Below are 17,599 nucleotides of genomic sequence, written 5' to 3'. Positions count from 1 at the left end.
ATTAAGTTGGTAGATAAGAAATAAAAAATATTTTCTTTGTTCCTCAAGTCAATAATTTAGATGTGGTATATATAGCACAAATTAAGCAAACAAATTTACAAGGGAAAGGACCTTGACAACAACATTTTAGGTCGAAAATCCTTCATATTTTTGATTGATTTCTTGGTGTGCTTAATGGAAAGGATTCACAATGAAAAGGACTATTAAAATCTACCGTTGATATAGAAATAGTAAAAGTCTGATATTATATTTTTTTTAAACTATAGAAATAGTAAAGTCTAATGTTATTTAGTGGCAATTTGTACTCTTTGTAAATGTCCTAAACCCTTTAAAGTCTTTAAAGTTTTGATTGGTAGAATAAGAGTATTGCTTGGTGTATAGATCTTGACAAAAATATTTCAAGTCAAAAATTTATTTATTTTTAGTTATGATAAAATTGTTATTTGGTTTATGCATCTGATTTTATAATAACTAGATGATGATCAAACTTATATTCTAATTGTTCTGATAAATTTATCTATTCCCAGTCAATGCATGAGTCATTCCAAGAAAAGTTCAAATAAAAGCTACAACAGAAAAATTCTATCACATAAGTGGCTCACATATATCTCTACTATTATAAAAGTGGCTCACACATACCTTTTCATCAAATAGAAGTGAAAAAATAATAATTTTAATTTAGTTTTATTTTTAATTTTAGGGCAAAGGAACAAATATACCCCTCAATTTTGCAAGTTAGAGCAGATATACTCCTCGTTATAAAGTGATGCATATATACCTCCATCGGCTAACAAATGGTGCATATATACCCTCGTTGTCTAATAAATGATATACATTTACCCTTTTCATTAACAAACATAATTATCTTAAAATTTATTTTTCAGTCAAATTTATTGATGTGGATCATAAATGCATATTCAAAGGTGTGATCTTTCGTCAATATACATACCTATGAATTAATTAATGTTATCATCCACCGGCGGATGTGGCAGATGAATGAACCACAAATTAAGCAAAGAAAAATCTATTACTTCTTCTTTGGAGTAATCAATTCCAAGAAGCACACCTACTAACTTTCAATCAAATTTTAAGTTGTCAACTACATATCCACATTCCCATTCTTGGGTGAAATTCTACTGAAAGAACTTTTTTAGACTATTAAAAAATCTACCGTCTAATATAAAAAAAATATATATTAGAAGAATACCATAATTATGATAATAATTAAAACAAATTATGTGTTCTTATAAATTAGATACTAAAAAATTATTTAAAATGGTTAAAATGGGTATCTTATTATTTCTTAGAAATTTATCTTGAAATAAAATTTTCAATTTCAACAAAATTTAATTAAAAAATCATTTAGATTAGTTGGGTGACTTTATAAATAGTTGAGTGACTTTTGAGTTAATATGAACAAATGGCAAAATAATAAAATTGATCAACCTATTAATGATTTTTTAATAATCGTGTAAAATAGAAAGTACCGATGAATGGAAGGAGTATCAAATCTACAACTTCAATTGCTTCATATAATAGATGGCCCTGGGGGGGAAAGAAAAGTCCGTAAGAGTATTAATTGATGTATAGAGACTAACATTTCTTGTCAAAAATTCATACTTATAATAAATTTTGGTTGGTGAATGGTGGTGGTTGAATTCATAGTAGTTCCAATTATATTTTGATGGGATTTTTCTAGTAGGTAGTGAGAAGACTAGTAGTATCGACAAGAGGCTACATCAATAGCAGAAAAATTCGGGTAGGGTAGGCTTGGAGTTTGAAGTCCTATTCTTTCGTTTATTTAACTAGTCTCTGGGCACGTGTATCCCATATGAAAACCAATTTTAAAAAAAGTAAAAGCATATAATAAATTAAGCTTAGACGTCTATAAGCAATTATGTGTACATATTGTCATAGCAATGAACCATTATGTTTAGTTTTTCAGAACACTTCTAATATATGATTATAAAATAGTTTCAGCTGGAATACTTAGGTTCAAAGAGAGTTAGGTTCAAACACATAATAATTGAGGGGCGACCGCTGAACTTTTCATTTTACTCCCCTATTATGTAATTTAAATATTACTATTTAATTAGATATTTAATTTATGTTTAGATTAATTATTGAGAAAATGCATAAGTACCCCCCCCGCCCCCTAACCTATGCTCGAAATCTCAGAGACACACTTATACTATACTAAGGTCCAATTACCCCCCCCCCCCAATCTTATTTTATAAATAATTTTCTACCCCTTTTCGGCCTATGTGACACTATCTTCTGGGCCCAGCGATTTTTTCAAGCTATCTGGTTGATAGTGCCACCTAGGCCGAAAAGGGGTAGAAAATTATTTATAAAATGAGTTCGAGGAGGAGGGGGGAGGTAATAGGATCTTAGTATAGTATAAGTGTGTCTCTGGAATTTCGGGCATAGACTGGGAGGCCGAGTACTTATGCATATTCCCTTAATTATTTTATTACATTTTAATTTAGTGTAGGGGTAAAATTGTAATCCAACTTTGCACTTTGGAGCTTCGCCCACTTTTAATAATATATATCTATATATGATGATATGATATATGATAGGCTGATTGTAGTATTTGATTCATGCTTTAGTTTGGCTCGATGAAGAAGGCTATATAGGAGAACGAGTCGACAAGAACTTGAAAAATTCAGTATCGATTCTATATTTCTTTTTTTATCAATATTTTCATGATTATGGTTCTAAGAAGAATGTGTACGTTCTATTTTTTACTATCTAATTTTTTTGTTGGTATTTTCTCGTATTAGACTTCTTTAATCTGAATTTTTATTTGGGCTCAAATTAGAATTTTATTAATCATTACATGTATGTTTTCATATAATTATAAATTCACATGGAATACACGTATCCAAAAATTAATAACTTATATAGAAATGAATACATGAACAGTTTGTTACTTTACTAGCTATCAAACAAGCCCTAAAAGCACGACAAAGTAGACTTTGAGTCTTTGTCCTTTTTAGGGAACCTTAGTTTCCAGCTTTGGGACCAACTTTTAGTTTGGTTTAGACATATTCCAATCAAGTCAACCCTTTATAAATGAAATAAACATACATGATGACTATGGAGACATTATATTGATCGAATTTTTTTGTTGATTTTTCCAATTAATTATACCGGGGCGAATTTACGTAGGAAAGTGAGAGTGATATGACATTTAAACACTAGGCATATTTATCTACATATTATATTTTTGCTCTTTTTTTCTATGGAAAAGATAGCCAAAAATTTAATTCTATGTGAGTTTAATTTTTTTTTAAATCTTTCTATTCCCCTAATCTTTACTTGTTTGTTAATATTTCTTTTGGCTCTTATTTTTTTCTTATAGAAAAGGGGTAATTGTTTATTAAAAAAATTATTTTTCTCATTTCAAGATAAAATTGGGTTGAGAGAATTGTAACCAAATTTATTTTTGTCCATTGATGTGTATTTATTTATGAAGCAATTTTTTTTATAAATTGAATTGAATTAACACAAAACAAAATGAACTGATCAATCTATGTCTTAATTCAATCTCCATAACTAGTGGTTACTTTACATTAAAATAATCGTACCCGAAATCTTCAAATTCTGAATCGGCCTTTGAACTACAATGCTATGTGGTGTTTCTGTCTACAACTAACTTGTCTTGTGATAGATTTAAAATATAAAGAAATAAATTGTCACGCTCCGAGCCTACACCCTGGGCAGGACCAGCACTCGGAGACCATTGTTGGCCCCAAGTGAACCCTTGGCCTGGCTTTCTTAACTCAGCGGAAACCTAACTCAACAGAATAACTCAATGCCGCCATGCAAAGACATAAACAACTTAACTGATAAACATCTGGCCCAAAAGGGCAACTCGAGTCTCAAAAATAGAATATTTACATATATACATAGATGAGAGACTCAATACTAACTGACTGACTGTCTATGAAGCCTCTAACATACTGAGATGGATGTTGGGACAGACCCCGCAACATCCTAACAAAACAAAACTAGAAACAAAAAATAACTGAGTCCTCCGGAAAGCAAGGAGGCTCACCACTGACTCTGGAGTGCTCAGCTGGATCAACGACGTGCAGGATGCTGATCCGGGGTACCTGTGTCTGCATCGTCATAAGATGCAGGCCAACTGGCATCAGTACATTGAATGTACGAGTATGCGAGCTGGAAAGCTAAACCACAACTTAAGATTGAAAGGAGTACAAGAGAACACTTACCTTGGCTCTGTTCAACTCAAGAATAACTGAACTCAATATATAAAGCAATAAGACACATGCAATATATAAAGCTTGTAAAACTCTTAAAACATGATGTAAAAATCATATTTATAGTATCATGAAAATACCATGCTTCCTCTTGAAGTCTACTTGTGCAATGCATGAATGAAGTCCCATACCCCCATCCACACTAAGCAGAACTTCTCGAAGAACCAAGCTCTTTCTACTGTGGGAGTTTCTAACCGAAAAACCACCACTATGAATCTGAGTGGTGATACAACGTTTTACCTCACGTTGCCTGAGGACCATCCTATACATTGCCGTGATATAGGAAGCTAACTTACTAAGTGGATCCACTAGCTTAACTTTACGGATTCATCTAAAAAGTATGACCCGTTAACTCCCATGTTGGCTACATGGTTCTTATGGAGAGTTGAGTTAATATGAACTCGCGTCCCCAATTCGGTGCTCGATACTACTCCCAAAATACTTTAGCTCATAAGTGTTTTAAACACATCTTTCTTTAGTTGAGATAATTACTCAAAAATCTAGCCCGAAGGCTCACTTGGAAACGATGTTCCTTTTTTCTTGAAAACTAGCTCAGAGGCTCTCTTGGAAATCATAGTCCCTTTCTTACTCAAACGTAAAAAAAAAACATTTAGAAACTTCTTTGGGAATACATAGTCCCTAATAGCTTTTTGAGAAATGAACTCAACTTACACTCTTGACTTAACTTAAGTCTTTGAGACTCTTTACTTAGCTTGAAACTCTAATCTCTTTGCTTGACTTGAAACTTGAGTTTAAAAATGAAGTTAAAACGTTTAATAAAGACTCTTGAACAACTTTAAAACTTGTTTGACTTGCTTAACTTCTAAGCTTAACTCTTAACTTCACTTGACTTCGAACTTCACTCTCCCTGAATTGGAATTATGGATTCAAGGTGTTTGATCACATGCTTATAGATGAGTTCTTGACGTTTAGACGTACTTTAGAGTGTCGGAAACAACTATGAAACATAGGTACAATACCATGGAACATGCATGAGAAAGTGTGAAAAGAATAGGGGAACTTGGCGTCCTTGGCGCTCTGCAAGGCGCGGAGCGCGAGCCCTCAAAGTTCAGAGGGGACCTGCTGGCGCTCTGCTAGGCACGGCGCCCCAAGGGGGAAAGTTCAGAACCCCTTTTGGGGCGTGCTGGCAGGCGCGACGTGCCAACCCCTTGCCCAGAAAACTCGACTTTTTCTCCCCCTTTTTCCAACTCTAAACCACCCTAACTTCAAGGGTTTCCACCCCAAACACTAAGAATCATAAAATCCCTCAATGCACAAGAGATTCAACTCAAAACACAACCAAATCATGTCCCAAATCCACAAGGAAATCCAACAACACAATCAACAACACAACCAACAACTTCAACAACTACAACCAACAACTTCAACAACACAATCAACCTTTTCTTGAAAATAACACTAAGAACTCACATACCTGTTAGGGATCACCCCTGACGATATCCACGACGATCCTTGACGAAAACTCCTTGCTTGATCTTCTCTTTCTCCTCTTCTTATCCTCTTCACTCTCAAGCCCTAGCTCTCACTTTTTTAAAATGGGACAAAAATGATCCAAAATAAGCCTAACACAATAATATAACCCCAAAAGAAATGGCTAGGGAAAAGACCAAAATGCCCTTAAAATTCCGGACGGATTCCCTGCCAACTGCCCAACTTTCAAAGGGCATAACTCGCTCATACGAACTCGGAATCGAGCAAACACGGTGGCGTTGGAAAGAACATTCCACAAAATTTGCAAACATAACTGGAACTACTCCTAAATCATCCTGAGCTAGTAGTTATGACTGCTCAAAATTGGCAAAAAACTCACCCTTTTCCATACTTTGCCAATTTCCAGATTTTCTAAAATTCTTTCCAAAAAAAACAAAATTTCAAATTTTAAGCCTCTTCGTAGTTATTCCAATTTACCGGATGTTACATAAATATATGACGAATTTAAGGGGATTCAACATATATAAGATTTGGAAATTCTTTCACACCACTAAATTCTACTCAATGGATTTAGACTAGCTACAATCACAGAAAAACAAAGTGGATACGATCTGTAGTCCACCACGACAAGTGAATGCTTAATTGTAAAAGTGCAAGGGTGAACTCTAGCCATCTTTCACCGGCCACAAGCGTCATTAGCCACGAGTATTAGATAACTTTATCCACCAAAGATAGAAGAAATAGGGAAAAATTAACTACTACTTTGGTATACTATTTGATTCTATAAAAGATTAATTACATCTAATCCGGGCATAACTACAAGAATGTAACCTATTGAATGTCATAAATGTCACAATCACAACTTGGTGCAAGTAGTCCTGACCCAAGTATTACACACTAGTAATCTTATTTATCAAATAGTACTAGATCTAACTATTGTGCAGTCCTACGTAATGCGGAATAATGCACCTTGAGAATATTAACTTTAACAATTAGGGACAATTATACACTTAGCCGTCTATAAGCAATTAAGTGTACATATTGTCATAGCAATTAACCATTATGTTTAGTTTTTCAAAACACTTCTAATATATGATTATAAAATAGTTTCAGTTGCAATACTTAGGTTCAAACAAAATAATAAGTGAGGACTGCTGAACTTTTCATTTTACTCCCCTATTATGTAATTCAAATATTACTAGTTAATTAGATATTTAATTTATGTTTAGATTAAATATTTTATTACATTTTAATTTAGTGTAGGGGTAAAATCGTAATCCAACTTTGCACTTTGGAGCTTCGCCCATTTTTAATAACTAGTTTTTCAGCACATGCGTTGCACTTGATTATCAATTCAGAAAATTTAAGCGAAGATTTGAAAAATAAGTTTTGCACAAAATAATATTGCAGATTTTTTTATGAATGTTCAATTTGGATCGTCATATGTATAATTTATTCATGCGAAACATTGAAGATGGTCAATGAAAAATTTTATTAGTTAAAAGCAATAATGTATATAGTTATTTCAATTTGACGAGATTCAATCATGTGATAAGTTGTATCTCACTAATATTACCTTATAGATGATATTTGTTGTGTATTTTTCTAGTCATCTAACCAGATGTGATTACACGTGTATTCAACATTAATTTGTTTAGATATCATATGAACATATGGAGAACAACTACATTTTATTTTTAGAACTATTTTTGTATATTAATTTTTTTATATATAAGTTATAACACAATAGATGATGTTCTTGTTTTGGCTCTCACATTTGACTTCTCAATTGACTATATACATAAATCAAAGATGATTATTTGACTGTCCATAGTTAACTGAGAAAGGTTCTTTTTTTTACCGGAAAAACGAAAAATAAAAATTAAAGGATATATTCTATTTGTGAAATCATATATATAATCACATGTTTATATTACACCCAACAAAGATATAGTTCATATACTTGTAAACAATTTTAAATTTATTCAACCAAGCATGATTCTTTAAAGGAAAAATAACACTGTGTTATCACATATATAGGGGCAGTATAATAATATAAAAATTATTGGTCAAAAGTTATTAAGGAAAGATGAAAGATAGAAATAATTAATATAATAACTATGAGAATTCAAAATATTATAACTTAATAATCTAAAAGAGTGTGAATAATGTTCACAATAATTAGTAATAACTAAGAGAATTTATTATGTTATAACTAAAGAATTAATGTTCAATAGATGAATTTCTAATTGATTTTATACTTACATAAATAAATAGGTCTTTTAATTAATTTTACTATATTTTTTGTAGCTATTAGATTTTAATTTAGTGTAGGGACAAAATGTAAATGTTTATTTCATATTCATGAATATAAAATTTAATTTTTAAATGATTCATATATATTCACATATTTTCACATTTGTTGTGAGCTTTTTTTTAAAAAAGGACTCGGAACATTTTAAAATAATATATTTGAAGTTAGAAAATCTTGTTAACTTGATAATACATTCGTGACATATATAAATACCTAACCAAATGTATTAGATAGATAGATTTGCATTAATGAAAATATTATATCAGAAAAATTAGCTATTAAATAAACAATAAAAATTAAACTAATACAAACTTCAACTCGCGTTATTACAAGTCATATGAACTTTTCTTCATCGAAAATACTAAAATATTAAGAAATAGTGAATCAGTAAAACTAAAGGACAATGTTTATATAGTAATAACTATTTTGATGCAAACTTCTTGACAATCTAATCACATAAGCAACATTTATGAATAAAGTCATTCTTTTGTCTTGAGAATAAAAAAAACAAATTGTTACAATTCTCCAACTCTTGAGAAGTGCAATAAATTTGGAATAAGCTATTCAGAAGCATATATCTACATCACAAGAGAAATTATAAACAAAAACAAATCAATTTAGACTACATCATATTAACTTCATATATTGGAACATTACATACTAATGTATATAATAAGCGAAAAAAATAATGATTATATTATCAGAATTATTTTCCTCAAGCACTCGAGGTTAAGAAATATACCCTCTTAAGATAGAACGACCATTTTCATCAGAATAGGGGTATCTTATACTCCTCTAAACTTCAAACTCACTAAACGACAATAAATCAAACGAAATTCTTTAAAATGCAAGAAGAAGAGCCGAATATTAAAAAAATTGTGGTTGAAAAATGAGAGGGATCACCTTTATTTATACTCAATAGAGGGTAACATGAAAAAGCATTTTTTGTGTCTTATCTGAAAGGTCATGATGTTTTTGTGAAGTCACAACCCTTTGAAAAAGTCACAACTCTTTGGAAAAGCCACAACTCTTTAGAAGAGTAGTACTCATCGAAAAATCACAACCCTTTGAAAAAAGTCACAACTTATCAGAAAAGTCACAACTCATCGAAAAAGTCACAACCTAAGTTAGGGATATTTTAGTAATTTAACATTCAAGTTAGGAGTTCATGCTTTTAAGGTAATATAGAATATAGAATATAGATAGATATATATCTATATGTATGATATATGATATGATTGTACTATTTGATTCATACTTTAGTTTGGCTCGATGAAGAAGGCTATATAAGAGAAGGAGTCGACAAGAACTTGAAAAATTCAGTACTGATTCTATATTTCTTTTTTATCAATATTTTCATGATTATAGTTCTAAGATAAGAAGAATGCGTACGTTGTATTTTTTCTTGTCTAATTTTTTTTGTTGGTATTTTCTCCTACTAGACTTCTATAATCTGTACTTTTATTTGGGCTCAAATTAGTATTTTATTATTCATTACATGTATGTTTTCATAGATTTTTTATGTTCTAATAACTTTATAAAAATTCACATGGAATACACGTATCCAAAAATTAATAACTTATACAGAAATGAATTCATGAACAATTTGTTACTTTACTATCTATCAAATGAGCCCTAAAAGCAGGACATAGTAGACTTTGAGTTTTTGTCCTTTTTAGGGAACCTTAGTTTCCAGCTTTGGGACCAACTTTTAATTTGGTTTAGACATATTCCACTCAAGTCAACCCTTTAAAAATTAAAGTAGACATACATAACGACTATGGAGACATTATATTGATCGAATCTTTTTGTTGATTTTTCCAAGTAGCTATACAGGGGCAAATTTACGTACGAAAGTGGGAGTGATATATATGACATTTATACACTAGGCTTATTTATCTAGATATATTATATTTTTCCTCTTTTTTATTCCTTCGGAAAAGATATCTAAAAATTTAATTCTATGTGAATTTAATTTTTTTTTTTAAATCTTTCTATCCCTCTAATCTTTACTTGTTTGTTGATATTAAGGTGGTTTTGGCTCTTATTTTTTCTTATAGAAATATGAATTAGTGGAAATTAAGTACAATGTGTTTAAATTCAAAAGGGGTAATTGCTTATTTTTAAAAAAAAATTCTCATTTATTCAAGATAAAATTGGGTTGAGAGAATTGCAAAGGATCGTGCCAAATTTATTTTGGTTCATTGACGTGTATTTATTTATGAAGCAAGTTTTTTTATAAATTGAATCGAATTAACACAAAACAAAATGAATTGATTGATGCATGCCCTAATTAATTCAATCTCCATAACTAGTGGCTACTTTCTATTAAAAATAATGGTACTTGGAACCTTCAAATTATGAATCGGCCTTTGAACTACAATGCTATGTGGTGTTTCTCATGCCACTCTTAATCATATCCAATATATATAGTAGATTAACTACAACTAACTTGTCTTGTTGACGCATTGAAGGGGATTCAACATCTATAAGATTTGGAAAATCTTTCACACGACAAAATCCTACTCAATGTATTCAGAGTACAATCACAGATTGAAAAACAAAGTGGATACAGTCTATAATCTGCCACGATAAGTGAATGCTTAAACTGTAAAAGTGCAAGGGTGAACTCTAGCCATCTTTCACAGGTCACGAGTGTCACTAGCCACGAGTATCAGATAACTTTATCCACCAAAGATAGAAGAGATGGAGAAAAAATAACTACTACTTTGGTATACTATTTGATTCTATGCAAGATTAATTACATCTAATCTGGGCATAACTACACGTTTGTAACCTATTGAATGTCATAAATGTCACAATCAATCTTTAGTGCAAGTAGTCCTGACCAAATTATTGTTGGGTTTTAAAATGTGTGAACGGAAAATGAAGAGTTGTGACTTTTATGAAGAGTTGCGACTTTTATGAAAAATTGTGACTTTTATGAAAAGTTGTGACTTTTATGAAAGGTTGTGACCTTTCCTAAAGATTGTAACTTTTCCAAAGGTTTGTGACCTTTACGGTAAGGCACAAAACGAACATTTTCACACTACCCTTTGTTTTCTATAAATTGAGGGATATCCTCTCATTTTAGGAGAATCAATTTTTCTAGACTTCTTCTACTACTAAATCTAGTATTCAAAGTGTAGTTTACTGCTGTTGAGTGGTTTGCTGATACCGTGGTTTTAGGTACCCGTACACCGGTGAGTAAGATCGTTCTATCGTGGGAGGATATAATCAGTTTTTGATTATATTTTCTCTGCTAGTCTTAATTTTCTAGTTTTGAAAATACTCTTTAAACTTTGTTGTTTCTTACCAAGTTCTTCAAAGTTTTGTTCTAAGTATCTTAGGAATACAAGACGAACAACAATCTTAAGGAAATTGTTAGTGTTGGTACTTCTTGTATTCTACTGATTGAGAGAAACAGATCATAGAAGTAGAAGATTAATGCATTACTTCTCCAGAATTCAGTGCTTTGTTTAGCAAGGTCGAAGTGAGAATGTACTAGAAAAATTGGTGGTATTTCGGTTAAAGAGTACACCAGGTAACCTTCTTATTATATATCTAAGGAGGAAAATAGTTTTTAAAAGTTAACAGTTTTGATATTTATCATGTATTTCATTGGAAAAAGATCTGCAAACCATATGAACTTTGAATGAATTTTCCTTGGCAAAAGTGTTGCCTTTAAAATTCTTTAATTTGCAGAATGAGAGATGCACAATTTTGTTTGATAAAATAGTATGTCAAAATGTTATAGTTGGAAGACCATTTGAAAAGAAAAGCATATCTATGTGATAATCTACGAATATGTTCAATTCTGTTTGGAAACTAAAAAAAAACTTATGTAGTTTTGTACTCCATGTGAAATTTGATTGTGTCTGATTTTTGTAGACTAAAAACTTTTGTAGTTTTCTACTATGGATAAATTAGACTATGCAATTGGTTTGAAGAATATGAAAACTTCACATAATAAGTCAATGTTGTACTTTTGATTCTCTATAAACTTCATTGCTATATAGAAACAAATTGTACAAAAAAAATTGTCTGTATTGTTATTATTTTAAATACTAAGTGGTATGTCTATTTGTGATAGAGGAAAAATACCAGTGACTTAGACTTTGTGATTTTGTGCCTCTATGAAATGAACTTTGACATTGTGTAAAAATTGTCAAATAGAATTGAAGCACTATAATTCTTTTGTAGAATAATATTTTCAAAAGTGGTTTCATGTTGCCAATGACACTTTGATAGCATGAGAAAAAAAAATCTGGAAAAAACTATTTTCAAATACTTGAAAAATATTTTTGAGATCATATTTAAAATGTGGGGGGGTTCTTTGCTTATGACAAAAATAAAATTAGACTTGGTGTCTAATTTAAATTTGGAGCACAAGATATGAAATTTGATGATACTTTTGTATTATGTTAGACGCACAAAATTTTTTGGAGCAAGTATATTTGTTCAAAATGATTGAGTTCTTTTATGAAAAAGTGTCACTTGAAATGTTGTGATTTTTCATGAAAAAATATGTCTATTAAATATAACTATTTGTATAGACATAAATATTGGTGAATAGTCATTTGTCATGTTTTGTAAAAGAAACATTTGGACTATATTGCCTTTATTGGACCCGATGAAACTTTGTTCATGGGTAGTTCTATAACAATCAAATTGAAAGTTATGGAAAGGTCCTTCTGGAAAGGACATTTGACAAGGTGATGACTCTAACCAATGTTTGTATTCACACAAAATTGTAAGAAAGAGGAACGAATATTTGTGAGGAAAAGCTACCTCACGGAGAGCTTTTCGAACTCAATATTTTTGTTTGTTCTTACTTGCTTGAGTCAAACTGTTTGTGACATGAACACTTGGGACATGTCAATTACAAAACCTTGTAAGGAAAACTGATCAACTTAGAAGTTTTGTCTATTTTTGAGTGCAATAAATAAAAATGTCAAGTTTATGTGGAATCTAAGTATGCTAAGTATTCTTATAAATCTATTTAAAGGAATTCTAATTCCTTAGAATTGATTTACACTGACATTTGTGATATGAAGTCAATACCATCTCGTGGTGGAAAAAAGTATCTCGTAACTTTCATTGACAATTGCATTAGAAACGACTATGTCTATTTGCTGAATGGTAAGGAAGAAGCAATAGAAACGTCTAGACAATATTATATTGAAGTTGAAAATCAGTTGGGAAAAAGATAAGAAGTGATAGGGATGGAGAGTATAAATCTCATTTTACAGAAATATGTTTGAAAAGTAGAATTATCCATCAAACTGCAGCCCTATTCACCTCAATCTAATGAAAAAAAATCAAACTTTGAAGGAAATGATGGCTGCATTACTTATAAGTTCAGGTTTACCACAAAACTTGTGTGGAAGAACTATCCTTACCGCAAAAGGGAACAACAAAAAGTTGTCTTTTCATAAAGAAAGCAATAAAAAGTTTTGTTTGTTCAGGACACAATCTATTCCATATGTGAAATGGAAAGGAAGGAAATCCAACTTGAAATATTTCAAAGTGTGGGGGTGTCTAGCCAAAGCTTATGTTCCTATTCCTAAAAGGATTAAATGTAACATCCGGCAAGTTGAAATAACTATGAAGAAGCTGGAAATTGGGAATAGTCATTTTTGGAAAGAATTCAAAAATCTAGAAAATTTAGCCAAGTATGGAAAAAGTGAGTTTTTGGTCAACTTTGAGAAGTCATAACTCCTATCTCAGGATGATTTAGGTGTATTTCTAGTTATGTTTGGAAAGCCCTTGGAATGATCTTTCCAACGCCGCCGAGTTTGCGCGATTCCGAGTTCGTATGAGTGAGTTATGCTCTTTGGAAGTTGGGTTGTTGGCACAGGGCAGTTCATCCGAAATTGTAAGGGTAATTTGGTCTTTTCCCTAACCTTTTCTTTTGGTTTTATAAAGGGTCTAAGCTGATTTTTTAAAATCAGTTTCCCCTTTTGAAAAGTGAGGGTTAGGGCTTTGAGAGAGAAGAGGAGAAGAAGAGGAGAAGGAGAAGAAAAAGCAAGGTTCGTAGATTTCGTCGGGGGTAATCCCTAATAAGGTATGTGAGATCATAGTGTTGGGTTGGTTCATTCCCCCACACGCCAAACTCGTTTTGATTTCCGAGAAAAGATTTGGTTGTGTTTGTTGAAGTCTTGTGGTTGTGGTTGTTGAAGTCTAGTGTTGTGTTGAAGTTCTTGTTGATTTGGGACATGTTTCCGGTTCTATTTTCGAGTTGAATCTATTGTATATTAAGGGTTTTAATGATCCCAAGTGTTTGGGGAAAGAACCTTTGAAGTTAAGAGGGTTTAGAGTTGGAAAAATGAAGGAGGAAACTCAGGCTACTTGCATGAAACAAGTCCGTGTCGCGGACTTGTTCCCTCTGTGAACAAAAATCTGCTCCGCGTCGCGGACAGGATGCGGACTCCACTATTTCAGAATTTAATTTCGTAACTTTTCTTAAGTTTAGCTGTCCTAGATCATTCCTAAACATCATGAGGTCTTTCCAAACACAATCATAATCCTTGAATCCATAATTCAATTCAAGAGAGTTAGGATCAAAGTCAAGTGAAGTTAAGAGTTAAGTCTAGAAGTTAAGAAGCAAGTCAAAGCAAGTCTTTAAAGCTTTTCAAGAGTCTTTATTAAACGTTTTAACTTCGTTTTAAGGCACAAGTTTCAAGTTAAGTAAAGAGTATAGAGTTTCAAGTTAAGTAAAGAGTTGAGTTCATTTCTCAAAAGTTATTAGGGAACTAAGTATTCCCAAAGAAGTTTATAAATGTTTTCACATTTAAGATGAGAGGAAACTGAGATTTCCAAAAGAGTTTTGAGCAGTTGAGTACTATCTCTTTTAAGAAAAAGATGAGTTTTGCAAAAGAGTTTCTAAAACATGATTAGTATGACAATCGAGTATGTCATCAATGTTTAAACAATATGGTCTCGAGATATACCATCAATATTTATGCAGTATGACTTCCCAAATCATCAATGATCATATTAAAAATATGGTTTTGATATGTTCTTTTTAGAAAGAGTTTTCAAGAGCAATTACCTCTTTTAAGAGGGTAGTTTGAGCAATTATTTCAAACTAAAGATAGATGTGTTTAAAACACTTATGAGCTAAAGTATTTTTTGGGAGTAGTCTTGAGCACCGAATTGGGGACACGAGTTCATATTTACTCAACTCTCCATAAGAACCATGTAGCCAAACATGGGATTTAACGGGTCATACTTTTTAGATGATCACGAAAATTAAGCTAGTGGATCCACTAAATTAAAGTTAAAAGTAAGGTCTTATATCACGGCAAGGTATAGGATGGTCCTTGGGCAACGTGAGGTAAAACGTTGTATTATCACTAGGGCTCATAGTGGTGGTTATCGGTTAGAGAAACTCCCACAGCAAAAATTCCATGGTTCCTCGAGGGGTTCTGCTTAGTATGGAAGGGGGTATGGGACTTCATTCATGCATTGCACAAGTAGACTTTGAGAGGAAGCATGGTATTTTTATGATATTATAAATATGATATTTACGTCATGTTTTAAATAGTTTTACAAGCTTTATATATATTCCATGTGTCTTATTACTTTATATTGAGTTCAGTTATTCATGAGTTGAACAGAGCCAAGGTAAGTTTTCTGTGTACTCCTTTCAAGCTTAAGTTATTGTTTAGCGGTCCAGCTCGCATACTCGTACATTACATGTACTGATGCCAGTTGGCCTGCATCTTATTATGATGCAAACGCAGGTACCCAGGATCAGCATCCAGCACGCCGTTGATCCAGCTGAGCACTCCTGAGTCAGTGATGAGCCTTCTTGCTTTTCGAAGGACTCGGTTATTTTGTTTTCTTAGTTTTGTTTTAATAGGATGTTGCGGGGTCTGTCCCAACATCCATCTCAGTATTATAGAGGCTTCATAGACAGTCAATCAGTCAGTTAGTATTGAGTATCTCATCTATGTATATATATAAGTATTCTATTTTTGAGACTCGAGTTGCCTTTTTGGCCAAGATTTTATCAGTTGGGTTATTTTATGACCTTTCATTGCATTGAGTTATTCTGTTGAGTTAAGTTTCCGCTGAGTTAAGAAAGCCAGGCCAAGGATTTGCTTGGGGGCCAGCAATGGTCTTCGAGTGCCGGCCACGTCCAGGGTATAGGCTCGGAGCGTGACATTAAAATAAGACCTAAGAATGTGGACTGTAAAATTAGACTTGAGTAGTCTAGTGAAAGGTCTAAACGACCTTGGAAAGAACAAAAGGAGAATGTACTTAATAAAGAGATTCAGAGGCATAGTAAATGTCAAAGGACATCTACTTCCTTCGATTATGATTTTGTAACATTTCTTGTGTCTTTTGTAGTCTCATCCTTTTGGACAGATGGTGTCAATAGTGAGATTGGTACAATCTTGAGCAATCCTATTGGAAGTTGGTTGATCTTCCTCCAGGAAATAAACTTTTGGGTTCAAAGTGAATCCTCAAAAGGAAAATGAAAGTCGATGAAACTGTTGACAAATATAAAGCAAGACAAAAACAAGGTCTTGATCTTTTCGACACATACTCGCCAGTAATTAGAATTACATTCATTTTGATGTTAATTGTGTTAGCTGGGTATATGACCTCCAAATTCATCAAATGAATGTGAAAACAACTCTCTTAAATGGAGAATTGGAGGAAGAAATTTACATGGTACAGCCCGAGGTTTTGTGGTTCCTGGTAAAGAAAAGAAAGTGTGCGAACTTGTCAAATTATGGACTAAAGCAAGGACCCAAACAATGATATAAAAAATTTGAATAAACCATGTTGGTAAATGGATTTAAGAATGATGGAAGTGATAAATGTGTTTACATTAAAATCACAAGGTCATTGTTTGTGTATATATAGGTGATATGTTGATCATCAGTAGAGACACTAATGACATAAATGCTACTAAACATATGCTAGAAAGTAACTTTGATATGAAAGATCGTGGAGTTGCTAATGTGATCTTAGGTATAAGAATCCTTAGAACTCCAAGATGTTTAGAATTGTCACGGTCTCATTACATTGAAAAGGTACTTGACTAGTTCAAACAATTGAATTTTAATATTGTCAAGACTCCAATAATGTGAGCTTTGCACTTCAAAAGAATGAAGGTGAAAGTGACAAACAATTGGATTATGCTAGAGTATTGGAAAGTATGATGTATGTTGACACCCAATTTTGACCCTCCACAATATAAATTAATCATTTCGAGCTTCTCCAATTTCAAACGATATAAATTATTAGTTTTATAAAATTTCTAAAAAATAATAATAATAATAAAAATAAATAAATAGTAATAATAATATAGTTTGTGTCGCGCCCCATTTTTCTCAAAACGGGTTCTGGTGCACGACCTAACAGCTCTTTTGGGCTTTGGAGGATTGAAGAGTCGCCACCTAATGAATTAAGGCGCGTTAGGGCACCTATCTAACCTAACTAAATCTAGCTAAGGTCAACGAACCAGAGATCAGGGTAAGGGTTCAAATTACCTCAAGGGGAAGGTGTTAGGCATCCCTCGAGGTCC

Source organism: Solanum stenotomum, chromosome 1 (assembly GCF_019186545.1).
Source record: "Solanum stenotomum isolate F172 chromosome 1, ASM1918654v1, whole genome shotgun sequence".
Taxonomy (NCBI): domain Eukaryota; kingdom Viridiplantae; phylum Streptophyta; class Magnoliopsida; order Solanales; family Solanaceae; genus Solanum; species Solanum stenotomum.
This window is presented reverse-complemented; position numbering follows the sequence as displayed.